General features: G+C 55.6%; 1 pseudogene; it reads right to left on the bottom strand.

The window, feature by feature from the left end:
- The window catches only part of LOC135894781 (voltage-dependent L-type calcium channel subunit alpha-1S-like), a 99,991-nt pseudogene that overhangs the window by 60,866 nt on the left and 22,920 nt on the right, over positions 1-16,205 (bottom strand).

Below are 16,205 nucleotides of genomic sequence, written 5' to 3'. Positions count from 1 at the left end.
TTTGAGCTCGCAGGTTGGGGTCATTCACTTAGCAGCAGCCAAAAAAAAAAAAAAAAAACTTAGCAGAAGCTGAAACTTAGAGGTAGAGAAGGATCACTTGGCCCCTCTCCATCCTGGGCAGCCAATGAGGGATTGTTTCCTTAACCATCCGGAGTTGGGGATGATGAGACCCCCATGGTCCAGCTGCAGGATGAGTCAGCAGAACAGCTCTGACCCTCCATGCAGGGATCAGGAACCTGACATCTGGCCATGTTTCCTTTTATGCTGGGCAGAGAGATTGTGGCCACCACAGTTAGATGAAGGGCTGTGGCTCCCCTCGCACCCCACAGCCCCTGGGGGTACTCACACTCCCGCTGTGGAGCAAGATGCTGCTTGCCATTAGAGACCCATAGGACAAAACCCTGGGGTATCCCCCGACGTCCTGACTTCAAATCCTCCTGGCCAAACCCAGCTCCCATTGTTCTCAGTGTGTGTGTGGGGATCCCCCATTTTATGTCTCCTAGTGCGCTCCCTAGTGGCCAGCAGGACTCACCCGTCAGTGAGGCAAGTAACACCCCACAAGCAATGGAAGAGGCATGTGCAGAGTCTGGTATCCTCCCCAGAGAGACGTAGAACTCCCTGATCACGCCCCTACCCTCATACACAGACCAAGTGCTGCAGAGAACTGCACAGAGTTTATTCCAGCTCGGCGTCTGCTGGAAACAAACCATGTGGCTTTCTGCATCGTAATAAGCCACTAGCTGAGCTGCACTCTTGGGACCAGAGCCCTCCAATGGGATTTCTCTCTGCAAGCCACTCCAACCCTTTCCATCGCTCCCTCAATCTCTCCGGCTGGAGGCAAGGATCAAGCCAGAGCCTTACCTGGGAAGTCAGCAGAAGGGTAGGGGTTTTTGATCTCATTCACGTTTGATTCAAACTCGTCCACTTTTAACTGAGAAGGAGAGAGAGAGGCGACTAGCTGAGCATCCCAGAAACACCACCCATGGCACTGCCAGGGCTCTGCGTGCCAGCCTTCCCCAGGCCAGCGGGACAATGCTGCAGGCGAGAGGCAGGGAGAGCTCCCCCGATCTCCCATTGGGGCAGGAGCCATCTGTTTGTTCTGTGTTTGTACAGTGCCTGGCACAATGGGGCTCTGACCCACGATGGAGGCTCCTAGGCAGAGGCGGATTAAGGTTCCCTGGGGCCTTGGGCCAGAGCAAGTGGGGGGCCCCTCCCCACCCCTTCCGCCTGTGGCCCCACCCACAGCCCCACCCCTTTCTGCCCCTTCCCCTGGGGCCCGCCCCTGTTCCACCCAGGGTCCTCCTCATTCTGCCCCCCCACTGCAGCCCCACAACCCCTTTTGCTCCTTTCTGCCCCCCCCCACTGCGCCCCAAGACCAAGAAGCTCTGTCCCGTGCCACGGCAGGGTGTGAGAGCTCCTTCAGTCCCAGGATCTGGATGCTGAGGCTTCCCCCGCCACCCCCGTGCTTCTCTGTGGGACCAGGGTCTGGCTGCTGTGGAGGGGGCTTCCCCTGCCCAACACTTCTGCCACGGAACAGGGTCAGTGCGTGGGGGCTTTCCAGCCTCACCCGCCCGGCGGCCGCAGCTCCAGGCTTTCGCTGCCGCCGGCAGATTTTTTCCGGGGGCCCCCCAGTTGGCTGGGGCCCCGGGCCCAGTGACTAATCTGCCACTGCTCCTAGGCGCTACCATAATAGAAATAATTAATAATAAACAACACGAGGCAGGGGAGCCAGGATCACTGGCCAGTTGGACAAGGGCCTCTGATGGGCCCTACATGTGTGTGTGTCTGTGAACACGTGTGTGTAGAAAGATCTTGAGTGGAAACTCCACCGAGACAGTCCTTTGATACAGGACCTTTGATCCTGGGCCTGTACCCACTGAGTCCCACTCCCCGTCCCCCCGCCACGCGTTTTGGGGGGGGGCAGGAAAAGCAGGCTCGCTCGTCAGAGGAATGATCCGGGCCTACAGAATGGATGTCTTGCTACAAGTCTCTGGAGATGCGGCTGCTGAAGCTCAGGATTTTGTCCCCAGTCATTCGGTGGGCCCTGGGGAAATCTCCCTCCCTCCCCCCATGGCCATCCACCTTTCATGCACGACAGGACAAATAATGGGAAGACATTACTGCTCGGTACCGTACTCCTCAACTGCCGGGGAAAGTTCCCCTAGACATTTGTTCAGACGAGCTCAGAGGGGTCGCGGCACTGACCTTGGCTGTGGTGGGGATTCCTTCAGCCTTGGCTTTCTGTCCAGCTTCTTGGCCAGCAGGAGCTGTTCCTCCTCAGATTTCTCTGGGTAACTTCTGGACGGGGGAACCGAAAAGGAGAGGTGAGGAGTGAGGCCATGGCAGAGACGCAATGAATGCTGCTGAGATGATGCCCAAGACCAGCAGCTCACACTGATTTGCAAGCCCTGGGCCCTTGGGGGTTCCCGCTTTTAAGCAGCAGAGAGCAGCACCGACCTGGACATTTTCCTCCGCTTCTTCTCCTCGGCTTTGGCTTTCTGGGCCAACGTCAGGCTCTCGGCCTCGGCCAGATTGTCCACAGCGATGGCCAGGAAGACATTGAGCAGGATATCTGAGAGGGGGTGGGGCTAAGGAGCTTAGGGAGCATGCTCATATGTAAGGAATGAGTCCCTTCCATGGCCCAGGCTTAGCGAGAGCCTGTGTGGTGACACTAAGCAATGTACGCAGGCAGCTGGGGAGAACCCCAGGTTCAGCAACGAGCCCTCTGTGTACCCATGACAGCTGCCTCTTGGCTGTCACCAGTGAATCTCTGTTGGTGTTCAGTGGGATCCAAAGCCATGAGACCAAGAGAGCTACCCAACTGATTTTTTCATCCCTTTTAACCCCCACTCCTGTTTCACCATTTCCCTCACTCCTGGTACTATGATGTCTGAACATACCATACCCAGCCCCATAGCCCTTCCCCGATGTGTACTTGAACCTAGATGTGACTGTGCTGGATAAGACAAGAAAACGCCCAGCTGTTACTCCCCAACTGACTAGAAAGAGGATACAGTTCCCGCAGACAAGGAGGATGATGAAGTAAATGCATACCAGCACACCGGGGAAGGAGGGCCCTTTATAAGCCACGATCCCATTGTACATGATTGAATTCCAGTCTTCTCCGGTCAGGATCTGGGAGACGGGGTGAGTGAAAGAACAGGTCAGGTAGAACCATTCCACTGGACCAGAAAGAACAGAACCCAGGAGTCCTGACTGCTTGTTCCCTGCTCTAACCACTAAGTCACACTGTCCCCCAGAGCCCAGGTATCCTGACTTCAGCCCCTCCTCTATGCGTTAGACCAGCGGGATTGATGCCCTCTGCACCCCATGCCCCGTACCTGGAAGACACTGATGAGCGCCTGGGGGAAGTTATCGAAGGTGCTGCGCCGCACCTCCATGTCTTCAAAGTCGAACTTCCCGCCGAAGAGCTGCATCCCCAGCAGGGAGAAGATGATGATGAAGAGGAAGAGGAGGAGGAGCAGGGAGGCGATGGAGCGGACCGAGTTTAGCAGGGATGCCACCAGGTTGCTCAGAGAGGTCCAGTACCTAGCGTGAGGAGAGGCACACAGGCTGCTTACGTCGAGGGGCGCCGCTGGGGCGCACAAGCAGAAATGGGGGGCAGGGTGATGAGGGGAATGCCCTGCTCAGTTCGAGGGGGACACTCCATCATCTCATCTCCGCTTGGCCAAATGTCTCCCGTGTGGTCATGGGACCAGGTGTTAGACAGGAGATGATAAGAATAATGCCTAGCTCTTCTGTGGAGTTTTTCATCAGTAGATCTCAAAGTGCTTTGCAAAGGAGGCCAGATTCCTTGTCCCCATCTCACAAGTGGGGAAACTGAGGCACTGGGCAGGGACATGACTTGCCCCAGGTCCCCCAGCAGGCCAGTGGCAGAGCTGGGAGTAGAAGCCAGGTCTCCTGATTCCCATTCAAGTGTGCTCTCCATTAGGAAACACATCCTAGTACTCAGTTCCTGGCTTCGCCACAGATGTCTTGTGCAACCATGGGCCTGGCACTTAGCCCCTCCGTGCCTCCGTTCCCCATGCATGAAACAGGAATAAGGATGCTGCCCTGCCGCACAGGGGGCGTGAGGAGGAATCCGTTGCTCTGATGTTATGGTGGTGAGGGCAGATAAGTACCTACCTAAATAGATCTGGGGAGCCAGGTGAACCCCATGCCCAGCTTCCCCCCATTTTCATTATTGCCACCAAATATCCCAACCTAGAGAAGTGAGGTTCATGAATCCGGTGGCATTCTCAGCTCCCAGCTCTGTTGTGTCTCCGGGACCCCTCTGGCAGAGCGGGCTCCTGCTCCTGCTCCGGGTAGCTGGGAGGAGCCTCGCTGGGTCCCAAAGGACAGGCTGAGCTGCTGGTTTGTCTCGTGGCAGGAGGGCTCAGACCCTGCACTCTCCACGACCTCCTTCCAGCAGGGCCGCAGGTAACTACTCAGAGTGTGGTTTGCCCCACCACGCACAGGACAGCCTGATCAGCTGGGGGCTGATAGCGGTGAGTCAGTGTCAGATTACAGCCCCAGAGTTCTGTGTCCCAGCCCCCCACCTCCCCTGCTCTGATCCACTAGACCCCCTCCCCTCCCAGAGCCAGGGAGAGAACCCAGGAGTCCTGGCTCCCCGCCCCCTGCTTTGATCCACTAGACCCCCCTCCCCTCCCCTCCCCTCCCAGAGCCAGGGAGAGAACCCAGGAGTCCTGGCTCCCCGCCCCCTGCTTTGACCCACTAGACCCCACTCCCCTCCCAGAGCTGGAAACAGAACCCAGGAGTCCTGACTCCCAGCCTCCCTGCTCTAACCACTAGACCCCACCCCCCTTCTGTGGCTGGGATAGAACCCAGGAGTCCTGACTCCTAAGCCCTTGCTATAACCACTAGACCCCACTCCCCTCCCAGAGTTGTAAACAGACACTAGGTATCCTGACCCTGGCCACACAGAGGCCAGAGAACTCACCAGTTCCCCTTCCTCAGCCTCTGGCAGCTCATAGTTGTAGTCATGCCTGAGGCCTCAGAAGGGGTAAGGACAGCCCAGCCTCCCAGTGCAAGCCCCCCTGCCTGTACTGCCTGACCCCAGGCCCTGGGGAGAGGTGCCCCCACCTGGTTATCTTGAAGATCCTCAGCAGGCGAATGCACCGCAGGACGGAGATGCCCAGGGGTGACATGACGTTGATCTCCACCAGGATAATCTCCAGGATGCCGACGCACACCACGAAGCAGTCGAAGCGGTTGAAGAGGGACATGAAGTACTGGCGCAGGCCCAGCGTGTACATCTTCAGCAGCATCTCGGCCGCAAAGAGCGCCAGCAGCACCCAGTTGGCGCTGTCTGCAAGCAGCGAACCCAGCCGGTCAGCGCTCTGTACTGAGGCGGCAGATCCCCCGATGGCCACTAGCAGCTGCTCATGAGACCACATCCTCCTCCGCCCTCTCACTACACCCCCTGCTGCCTCCTTCTCCCCCAGCCTACGATCCTGGGGCAGCGCAGCAGGGAGGAAGAGGAGCCTGACTCACATTTACCTGCCCAGCTCCTAGCCCTGAGCAGCAGCAGCAGAACGCTCCCTTCCCCACCCCAGCAAGAGGTGGGTCTGTGCGCAGGAGGGGAAACACAAGACCGGGAGGAAACTACATGTGCACACAGGCACGGGGGTGTGCGTGCACTTTTGCGTGTGTGTGTGGTGCGCAGGCGCATGCACGTATGTGCGTTGGTGTGTGTGGGTGTCTATGTGGGTGTTCACGTGTGGGCAGGCGTGTGCGCACGCACGCCCGTGGATGCACTGAACCGGCAGCGGATCCCCAGCCCCGGGCCGCCCTGCTCACCTTGCACACGGGTCAGCCACTCGGGCTGCCAGTGATGCTCGGAGGCGATTGACAGGGTGTTCAGCGAGATGAGCAGGATCACCAGCCAATAGAAAAACTTGGACTTCACCACCTCGCGGCACTTCCTGCGGAACAGGCGGTTCCATCGCCTCCACTGCCGGCTAGAGAGATGGGCCAAGAGGGGTGACTTCAGGGCTCCCTGCCCCCACAGCACCCAGCCCCAGAGGGCAGAGTCATTGCAAAGCGCCCTGCCCACCAGCTCCTAGGGACCCAAGCAAACGCATAGGAGAGGGGTTCTGCAGGCAGGGATACCGCTTTGCTCCTCTCTACAACCTTTCCTCCATCCCAAACTATTACCAGCACGGGGTCAAAGTCCCCACTCAATCACCACGACGCCAAATGGGGATGCACCAGGGTAACAAAGGAGACGCTGGTGTGTTAATGAACAACTTGTTTCAAAGCCCTGGGGAAGTGTGCTTCATTTATCCCCATTTTACAGATGGTGAAACTAAGGCACTTGCCCAAGGAATAGAACCCAGGTGTCCAGGCTGCTCGCCCAGCGCAGGATCCATGAGATGCCTTCCCTTCCGCATGGCGGCCGGTCCTGTGCATGCTCTGGAGAGGACACTGCCCCTTAAAGAGTGCGCTGGCCTCACCTGTTCATCGGTCGGAATGACCTTGGATTTTCTGACACCACTCATGCAGTTCCCGGAGCCCTGGGGTGTGCTGGGTAGGAGGAGGGATAGTGGAGAGGAGCTTGACGCATGGTCCCCCAAAAGAAGAGGCGGGATACCACCTGAACTAGCCTTTTTCCAGAGCCGGACATAGCAAAATCCACCTTTGCGTGGGCTGCACTGAACATGGTGTATCCCCCCACCCCCCAACAAAACTACCAGCTCTTCCGATAGGGGCTCTTACAACAGGATTGATTCCAAGAGCAGGAGAGTCAGGATCAGGCAGGAGAGAGAGACTCTGTGTGTGTGTGTGTGTGTGTGTGTGTGTGTGTGTGTGTGTGTGTGTGTGTGTGTGTGTGTGTGTGTGTGTGTACTCACAAGAAGAGAATCCATTTGATCATGCCCTCAATTTCATACAGGCTCTCGGTCTCTGAACCCCCTTCCTCTGATGGCAGCATCCCTATGAAAGAGAGAGATCTTCAGTGAGCTGGGGACCCCCTCAACAGACACATGGGGACGTCGGCAATGGATTCCCACCAGGGAGGGAAGGGGAACTCTAAGGGTATGTCCACACTGCAATCGGAGGTGTGATCGCAGCTTGTGCAGATGCACCCGAGCGAACTTTAATCTCGCTAGCTCCGATACTGGAGCGGTGAAATCGGCGCATAATCACTCACGGGGCTATTGCGGCTTCACCCGCTCTGGTGACCGAGCTGGCTAGATGAAAGTGATTGCAGCGTAGCTATACCCTGAGAAGCACATCTGCAAAGGAAGGGTTCTCATCTAATAACTCCCTAAGAGACACAAACCTCCTCAAGAGACACGTCCGCGCTCAAGAGAACAAGTTTGGGAAGGAGGTTTTTTTTGGCATCGTAATGTGCGAAGAAATGGAGTGATACTAGACACCACGGGAGTGTAACCGGTGGCATGCTCTGGAGAGGACACTGCCCCTTAAAGAGTGCGCAGGGGACCAGTGATGGCGTTCAGAATTGTGATCATTACATATAGCTCCACAGCTGTGTAAAATGCCCCACAGAGTAAACAAAGAGCCAAGGGATTATATCCAAGCACATAACAGCATCCCAGGGAGGTAATGGGGAAGGGGGCCAATAACTCTCTTCTATAGCAACTTCCACTTCAGGTTCTCAAAAGCCCTTAGCAAATGTGACTAATTTCAGCCCAAAATGGGCAAGTGTTAGTACATCCCACTACACATGGGGAAACGGAGGCACGGATTGGTGACGTGACTTGCCCGAGGTCACCCAGTAAGTCAGTGGCAGAGCCAGGAACAGCCGACGGGCTTCCCAAGGCCTTGGCCTGTCCTATGCCATAAGACTGTCTTTCCTCTCCAAAAACTCTTCATCTCTGGAGGGTCTGAAGCAGCTTCTAATCCTTGAACCTGGATAATGTCAAGGGAGGGGCAGCCTCTCTCAATGAGTAAACTAGAAGCAAGTGCACACCTTTCCCCGGCCTCCCACCCCGCTCATCCCACAGACAACCCCGCTCCCCACCCCGGTGGAGGATTTAACCATTCTCCAGAAGCGAGAGGGAAGCCAGGCCTGGGCGTGTCCTGCCTGGCTTTGCCCAGGTGAGGATGGTACCTTCTCCCCTGGCCCGGTGGCTGTCCATGACTTCGGCATGGGTGATCCAGTCCATGTAGCCCTTCAGATCCTCCTCCAGCTGCTGCTTCTCCCGCAGCTTCTGGAACGTGCCCCGTGACTTGGCCTTCTCACGCTCCTTGGTGAACTCCCTGGAACAAACCCAGACGGTTGGCATGAGGCCAATGGAGAGGGGGCTCTGCGGGCAGCTTCAATCCAGACCTTGCTCATGGGACACACTCATCAAGTGTGTGCCACGTCCTATTCTAGTGGCTAGTCCCCAGAGAGGACAAGAGCCTACTACTGCTGCCAGCTGGTGGAATTACTCCTTTAACTCAACTGAAGACTGAGAATGGATCAGTCCTGCCTTTTACCTTTGTTATATAATACAAAATTGCGGGGAGAGGGGGAGGAATACAGACCTAATAACAGGAAATGCTTCCTTATTCCTCATTTTTTTATCATCCTGTGGAACTCCTTGCCACAGGACACCACAGAACCAACTACTACAGCTAGATTGTAAAGAGGGCAGGTTAACATTAGAAGCACTAATGACTGTCCCCACTGCTGCTGTTGAGGCACACAGGAGTATCCGATACTGGAAAGCCTTGAGGAAATCATAACAGAGTGTCAGAGCTAAAGGGGAAGCTCACACAGCTGGAGGGTACAGAGAGATTACCAGCTGTGCCCACTTTCCCACACTCTCCATAATAAAGGTGACCTGTCAAGGGGGAAAAACATCGGGCTTGGCCTTTTTTTGCTCCCTTCTGAGGGATAAAGCAGGCCTGGAAAGGACGGCTGGGTTTGTTTTCAGTGGTATTTTACCCGTTTGCTTTAATTCATGTCTTGGCTACGCTGGAAGACTCGAGGATTAGTAAGATTGTGACACTGCAGGGACCAAGGAAGTGACACCTGGTTAACTGAGAAGGGAAGGGAATTTTACAGGGACTATTTAAAACTGCTATTGGGGCAGGGACTGTCTTTTTGTTCTGTGTTTGCCCAGCACCTAGCACCATGGGGTCCTGGGCCAGGATGGGGGCTGCTAGGTGCTACCACAATACAACTGAGTAATTACAATGTGTTCATTGTCTGGTTTTGTTAAGGCTGGGGAGAAAAGCTCTCTGTGTTAAGAATTCTGCCATCCTGTCCCTTCAATTAAGGGCTGAGAGCGCCCCTGCTCCACATTCCTGAGTCATCCAAAGAGTTCTCCAAGAGAAAAGGGAAGACAAGGCTTGATAGACTTGGTAGCCAAGGTACCAAGGAAGAAGGGAAGAAGAAAAGGGAAGAAAAAGGTTAAAAACCCCCTTCAGACTTTCTGTTCATATCCCCAAACTCAATAAGGGCCCGGCCCGGCCCGGCCCCTCCCTCGGGGCAGACCCCTGCTGGGACAGAGAGAAAGGAGAACGGCACCATGCAGCCCACACGCCTTACCCGCTGAGCACGCCCAGCACCAGGTTGAGAACGAAGAAAGAGCCCAGCAGAATGAGGCTGACGAAATAGATCCAGGGCCACTCGTTCCCGATGGCGTCGTTCACCTGAGCAGGACAGAGGCAGATGAAGATCCAGGGGGAGAACCAAATCCACCGGGCTCAGGTAAGCCCATTACTGGAGTAGCTGAGCATCTCACAGTCTTTACGCATGGGGAACTGAGACAGAACGACTAACAGACTTGCCCACGGTCACAATGGGAGTCTGTGGCAGAGCAGGGAATTGAACCTGGGTCTCCCAGGTTTCAGACTTGTCCCTACTCATTGACCAGCCTTCCTCTCAGGAACCCAGTGGTTAGGGCACTAGTTTAAGGCTTTGAAGACCCAACTCACTACTCTGCCACAGACTCCTCGTGTGACCTTGAGCAAGTCACTTAGCCTCTGGGCCTCAGCTCCCCATCTGTGCAATGGGGATAATAGCACTGTCCTGCCTGCCTCCCGGGGGTGTGGGGTGGGTGTGGGGCAGGGGGGGTTAACGACGGTGAAATGCTTTAAGATCTAATGGTGAAAAGCACTGTATAAGAGCTAGGTGGTGTTATTATTAAAAGCCACCAGATACAATATCAGACACTGGCCCAGCAACCTGTGTCTCAAGCTGCCCTCAGCCCACACTCCTGGGAACAAAGGATACCCAGAAGGGTAACACACCAAGCGCTTTCCAGAGGCAGAGGCGGGACTGGAACTCAGCTCTGCAATTCCCAGCCTGTCCCTGAGCCGTCACACCATCCTTCCTCCCCTACCATTCTTCGTGGCTTGGAGGGCAAGTTTATGGTCGCTTATACCTGAGCTCCAGAGCTGAGGAGCCGTCCGAGGACTCGCTCCCACCAGGCTCCTGTCTTTTAAGGCAAGGGTGGGGTTCGTTTGAGAGTCTCAGCGGTACTTGGACAGGGACTCTCTTGGCTAGGCAGGGTTCAAACACTCTGCTGCACTGGCGGGTGCCACCTTCTCCCTGGGAGCTCATTGCTCAGTGGATACATCATCCAGTAGCTGCAGAGTCTGCGGGGCTCGCTGCCCTGGAAGGATTCCCACCCTTTGGGAAGCCTGGCCAGCCCAACCCGCTTAGTACCATGTTCTTGTTCAAAGAGCGTTCCGGCGTCTCCTCCCTCGCAGCCAGCGGGCTCAGGCCTGCACCTACCCAGTAGAGAACTTCCGTCCATCCCTCCATGGTGATGCACTGGTACACGGTCAGCATGGCGAAGCCAAAATTATCAAAATGGGTGATACCGTTGTTGGGCCCTGGCCACCCACTCCTGCACTCAGTGCCGTTGAGGGTGCAGTGATACCCGTGGCCGGTGGTGGTGCACGGGGATGGCTTCTCCATTTCCCCTTTGGCAATGATATCTGAGGGTGAAACCGAAGCACAGAAGTCAGGCTGAGCAGAGGAGAAGGACAACTACACTCCTGCTGCTGCTTGTGCCTTAGCCCCCGGCCCCACCCAGAGGAGGGCGCTGGTGCAGTGCAATATACCTCCTAGCCACACCATATAGCCATATAACGCCCCCAGCCATGCCATAACTCTCTCAGCCATGCCATATAGCCATATAATGCCCCCAGCCATGCCATAACCCTCCCAGCCATGCCATATAGCCATATAACGCCCCCAGCCATGCCATACACCTCCCAGCCATGCCATATAGCCATATAATGCCCCCAGCCATGCCATAACCCTCCCAGCCATACCATATAGCCATATAACGCCCCCAGCCATGCCATAACCCTCCCAGCCACACCATATAGCCTTATAATGCCCCCAACCATGCCATACACTTCCCAGCCATGCCATACAGCCATATAACGCCCCCAGATATGCCATACACCTCTCAGTCATGCCATATAGCCTTATAATGCCCCCAACCATGCCATACACCTCCCAGCCATGCCATACACCTCCCCGCCATGCCATGTAGTCATACAATGCCCTCAGATATGGCATACACCTCCCAGCCACGTCATATGGTTATATGGCGATATGGTGTGGCTGGGAGGGTTATGGCATGGCCCCCCGGCTGGTGGGAGGGTCGCCCACGTTCCAGACCTGTCCCGATGTAGTAGCAGGTCTTGTGCAACTTTCCCTTGAACAGCTCCTGCCCGACGATGGCGTAGATGATGATCATGAAGAGGACCAGCAGGGCGATGTGGAGCAGGGGCACCATGGCCTTGATGATGGAGTTCAGAACCACCTGCAGGCCTGCAGCCGAGAGAGAGAGAGAGAAGGGTAACAGGTCACACCCCCTCCCCTCCTAACTGGCAGCACGGCGTCTCACAGACACATTGAACCGCTTCGCCACCGCAGCACATGGCAGGGAAGAGAGGGAGGGACCTGGGCCCAGCTCTCACTGGTGTCAACCACTAGGCCATCCTTCCTCCCCAGCATGTGTCCCTACATGTCCCAGGAGGGGGGTGTGTGAGAAGGAAAGCCGTGGTGACTGAAATCTCTCAATCCCATTACTGGCAGCAGCAGCTCCAGGCCCCCTCACACTGCCCCAGAGGGATCGGGGAAGGCTGAGTCCCTGCAGTCCATCTCCTTGGGAGATGGTCTCAGGATGGGGGCATCTGGCTCCTAGACACTGGGGTGACCCCCACCAGCTCCTTTCACAACAGGCTATGGTGGGATTGGCGCATGCTGGGTCTTGGTGGGTTATGTCTCCACGAGGGGCACTAGCACTGGGACTATCTAGATCAGGGGTGGCCAACCTGTGGCTCCGGAGCCACATGCGGCTCTTCAGAAGTTAACATGCAGCTCCTTGTATAGGCACCGACTCCGGGGCTGGAGCTACAGGCGCCAACTTTCCAATGTGCCGGGGGGTGCTCACTGCTCAACCCCTGGCTCTGCCATAGGCCCTGCCCCCACTTCACCCCTTCCTGCCCCCTCCCCTGAGCCTGCCGTGCCCTCGCTCTTCCCCCTCCCCCCCAGACAGGGCCAGCTCCAGGCACCAGCTTGTCAAGCAGGTGCTTGGGGCGGCCACTCCGGAGAGGGGCGGCACGTCCAGCTATTCGGCGGCAATTCGGCAGACGATCCCTCACTCCGGCTCGGAGCGAAGGACCTCCCGCCAAATTGCCGCCGCAGATCGCGATCGCGGCTTTTTTTTGTTGTTGTTTGGCTGCTTGGGGCGGCCAAAACCCTGGAGCCGGCCCTGCCCCCAAAACCTCCTGCACGCCACGAAACAGCTGATCGGGAGTTGCGGGGAGGAAGGGGGAGGTGCTGATCGGTGGGGCTGTCGGAGGGTGGGAGGCTCTGGGATGCGGGGGGGGAGGGAGCTGATTGGGGGCTGCTGACGTATTACTGTGGCTCTTTGGCAATGTACACTGGTCACTACTGGCTCCTTCTCAGGCTCAGGTTGGCCACCCCTGATCTAGACTTTGCTGATCGGTTGGAATTCCGCTGAGGCCCAGCTGGGGGCTGGCCACAGACCCGTGCGAAGGGGAAGCCTACTGCAGCTGCTGTGACCCTAGCCTCCCGCCAGCGAGCCGCCTGCCGTCCGGGCAGCTTTCACCCACTTGGCACTCCGGACACCAGGCGCAGGGGTCTCAGCACGCGGAAGGCTCGCAGGGCTTTGACGTCAAAGCCGCCCTTCCCCGACGGCAGTATGCCCTGCATCACGTTGATCTGCTCCACAACCACTGTGACCAGCCTGCCAGAGCGGGTGAGGAAGGGAGTGGGACAGGGAAGAGAGGGGAAAGGGGAGGAGGGGGGCGAGAGAAGGAACATGAAGGGGGAGGGAAAGGGGGGAAGGAGACAGTAAAAAAAAAAAATCCAAGCAAGGAAAGTCAATCTCACCCTGTACAGGCCGGACCAGGGAAGTTCACACCAGAGCCCCTGCCAGCACAGCTAAACCATAACCTCATCTCAGACCGGTTCAGTGCGGCTTTTTTTCTGTTTTTCGGCATGGCCAGTGAATCGAAAGATCGGTTATTCTCCCAGCTCTGATTTAAAGCCAGCCCATGTGCAGAACCTGTAGGTCTCGAAGGAGGACTTAAAAGTGGAGAGGGCGTGCGGGTGAGCTCAGGGGAGTCATCTCAGGCAGAGGGGCGCCGTGTTGGAAAAGGCAAGTGAGCCTCCGCCAAGGGGAGTCACTAGAAACGCTCCCACCAGCTTCAGTGAGCTTTGGCTCCAACTCCAGGTGTCGGGCCTGATCACGCTCTCCCTACCGTGGTCTCACAACCCGCCCCAAGAACAAACAGGACATTTTCTAAGAAACCTTCTGCCCACCCCGCCAAACCAGCTCTCCTTTACCCCAAAGAGACAATGGCGAAGTCCAGCACGTTCCAGCCGTTTCGGAGGTAGGCATCCGTGTGAAGTAGAAACCCATAGGCGATGATCTTGAGTGTGGCTTCAATGGTAAAGATGATCAGGAAGACGTACTCTATCTTCTCCTATGAGAGACAAAGGGCAGGAGAGAACCAGGAGTGAGGTGGGTAACAGACCAGCGATGCCTAGTGAGGGGGAACGACCCAGCAGCCCTGGGACCCCCCACAGCAGTCATGCAGCAAAGTGCAGCTTGTTTATTGCAGTATTGCCAATGCTTCTGATTTTATAGTGGGTGACCGGATTTCAGGGCGGTCTGGAGCCTGTCTGGCATTGACGCAAGAAGCTACAGCCCCCTTGCGAAGTTTGGTCCTGCTGGAAGCTGGCTGAGCCAGCACTGGCTCCGTTCCCTCCTCCCATCCTGTGAAAAACATGGACAGGGCAGGACCTCTGCTCTTTTCCCCTCCAGCACCTGGCCTGGAAAGGGACAGAGGGAGCCATCCCTAACCCCCCAGCCTGGGAAAGGGGAGATGAGAGGGGACCCCACTACAACCCCCAGGCCTGGGAAAGGGGGGTGAGGAAACCTAGGAGGAGCAGAGGTGAGGCTCTGGGGGCTGGATTGAGGAGTTGGGGACTGATGGGGGGCCTGAACTGATGGGGGGATGGGGAGGCTGCGAAAGAGACTATTTAAAATAAAAAATGATTTATTTTTCGTTATTTGGACAATTATTAATTAAAAACCAAATTATTCATTGTAATTACTGGATCATGTACATATGTATGTAGTTATCAAAATTATACAACAACAGAAGACGGTTTAAATTATTGTCGAAATGCTTTGAATGTGACTGAATTGATTATTTTTAAAAAAAAATCATATTCAGGGATTATGACTGTAACTACTGCACTGAGCTAAGGAAAGCTCTGAAAGGGGCTTGCTGTTGTAAAGATCTTCTTACGTGTCAAGATCTTTACAGCTCACCTCATTATTCAAAAATCGTTGGAAAACGTGCTGCACAGAGAGAATGCTTTGTGTTTCTCAGCTGTTCATTGCTCATTTGCCGGCTCCATGTTATAGGCCTTATTCAGTCTATTTCTAAATGTGTGTGAATTAGGTTTTTCTATCATATTGTAACTTTGTCACACGACAGAGCTCTCCACTGAGTACTTAGGGTTATACCTGTGTACAAGAACTTCCCATACATCCTCCCCTTTTTCCAACCAGCGTGGATGCCTTCCCTCTACGGTAGCTCTCCCTTTTGGAATGGATACTTTTGAGGGGCTCCATCCTCATAAGGAGATACCATTACCAGAAGCACGATTATTATATTGAAATGAATCTCTTGGTACTGAGGACTAGCCCAAATACATCTTCTGCATCTTCTCCTTTTGAATTCTCCTGAAGTATGTCTGTCTACTTGCAGCTTCCATTCAAGCAGCCAGAGAGAGGCACGTGTTTATTAAAGGTTGACTTGTCAACCGGACATTATCTCTCTCTCTCTCTCTCTCTCACACACACACACACACACAAGCAGAGGAGAGTTTGAAAGGCAAAAGACAGATTGAAAAACAGAGTTTGATGATTTTTTTAAAAAAATCTCACTGATTGTGGGGCCAATCACATGATTTTAGAGGCTGTGAGTCATGGTCCTGCTTTGAGCAGGGGGTTGGACTAGATGACCTCCTGAGGTCTCCTCCAACCCTGATCTTCTATGATTCTTGATCTCTTGAGGTTGGCAATACTGCTATTGGGTGAGAATCTCTAATTCACATATCCCCTGTTGTTAAGAGGGAAAACGGAGCAAACCAGTTTAATACTCTTTGAGAGAAGCCCCCCACTCTCTCACTAAGTGGCTTGCTGGTCTGCATGTGATTTGCATCCATAGCCTCCCAATAACTCTGTACCCAGCTAGCATTCCTTCCACAGCCAACTCCCAGGTCACCTCCACACCTGCTGCTCCTGCTCACGCACAGCCTCTTACTCCTTGGGGGAATTCTGCGCCGCCACACAATGCAAAATTTTGCAGAATTCCCTGTTGCCACTGCAGAATTTCTAACTGCCACTAGGGGCCGCTGGACTCTGCAGAGTGGAGCACTTTGATGCTCATTCTCCCAGGGACGGAGAGCGCCTTGGAGACGCAGCCAGCTCTGGCTGAGGAAGGACAGGGCTGCACCACACCATGTCCCCCGGTGGGACAGTAAAGAAGCTGGGGGGAGTAAAGGCTCTGGGGGTGCTGGTGTCTGTGCCGGGGGCTGCCCCGCGACTGGGCTCTGGGGGGAGGGGGTGTTGGTCTCTGGGCAGGGAGTGCCCTGCGGCTGGGCTCTGCGGGGAGGCGGTGCTGGTGTCTGGGCCAGGGGGTGCAGTGTGGCTCAGCTCTGG

Source organism: Emys orbicularis (assembly GCF_028017835.1).
Source record: "Emys orbicularis isolate rEmyOrb1 chromosome 4 unlocalized genomic scaffold, rEmyOrb1.hap1 SUPER_4_unloc_1, whole genome shotgun sequence".
Lineage (NCBI taxonomy): Eukaryota > Metazoa > Chordata > Testudines > Emydidae > Emys > Emys orbicularis.
This window is presented reverse-complemented; position numbering and strand designations above follow the sequence as displayed.